Here is a 1,260-nt window from a genome sequence, read left to right as displayed (position 1 = left end):
AGGCTGGGGCCGGGGAGCGGGGCCCGGGCGGGGCCGGGGGCTCCGGGGTGCGCGGCCGGCGCTGCGGGGGCGCCTGCGGCAAATCCCGGCTCTGCTCGGGCGCCCTTAGCAAAGAGCGCTGCTCCTCGGGAAAAGCGCCTCTGCTTTGTGGAGATGGGGGCTCTGCGGAGCCGCTGACCTGCGGGGTGCGCGGTGGGAGCTGCTCGGGGGGTGCCCTTGGCGCCGTGTCCCCTGTGCTGGTGGCAGCGCTGGGATGGAGGGATGGATGGATGGATGGCAGGCAGGCAGGCAGCGGGCTGGCTGTTTTGTCCAGTAACCACTCATCACCTGCCGGCCCACCCCACGGGGTGCTGGTGAGCTCTGGTGCTGCTGGTGAGCTCTGGTGTCTGCCTGGCCTTTAGGGTAGGTTTGGCACATGGCACCTTGTCGCCACAATTGTCACTCCCAGGCTTGAGGAGTGGCAACACCCGGTCATCCAGACCTTCCCTGGTGTAGGACTTGTGCTGCCTGGCTCAGTTGTTCACAGCCATGTGTGTTTCTGCTGTGGGTTAGCTTTGGATCATGTTTTTGGCAGGGCATGAGGGAGTCTTTTAAGAGCTCCCAGAAGAGAGTCTCAAACACGGTGCACTGTATGTGCCTGAGATGGGAACCTGGAAGTTGAATGTCATGATAGAGGTCATTAGAAATGCATGACTTATTTTTTGTTCTCATCAACAAGATGGACTCGGGTTTCTGGTATTGTGGAGCAATTGGGAACAGTTGAAAAAGCCTAATTTCAGCAACTTCTTTCGTTTTATCACAACTTCCTCCAACTCCCAGGTTCTGCCTGTGTTAGCAGTAATAGCAAGAGTGCAAGGATCTCACATCACTTTGCCAGCATTTAAGAGTTACAACATCCTTCATGAGTTACAGACTGTACTTGTGCATGTGAGAAAGCTGAAACACGGAGGAGTTCTTTGTTTGCTGTTGTGCAGCAAACAGTTGTCAGGTTTGGGAATGGAACTTTGCACAGTGTTGGTTTTCAAGCTCTTGCTTTAACCACTAAATGTATGGTTTCCCACTAGATAGTTCCTCAGGCAATACTGTGAACTTGCCTAAAAGCTGACTGGAAGTTTCCACCAGAGAAAGGTTCTCAGTCTCCCATCAGATGCTTTTCTCACTCTCTGGTGTCTCTCTGCCTCTCTCTCTGGTGATACTGTTTTACTCCCAGAATGAGGAATGGCTTTACATCTCTTTTTCTTGCTTTGCATGAACTCCTCT

The sequence above is a fragment of the Corvus brachyrhynchos genome, unplaced genomic scaffold (assembly GCF_000691975.1).
Source record: "Corvus brachyrhynchos isolate BGI_N302 unplaced genomic scaffold, ASM69197v1 scaffold68, whole genome shotgun sequence".
NCBI lineage: Eukaryota > Metazoa > Chordata > Aves > Passeriformes > Corvidae > Corvus > Corvus brachyrhynchos.
This window is presented reverse-complemented; position numbering follows the sequence as displayed.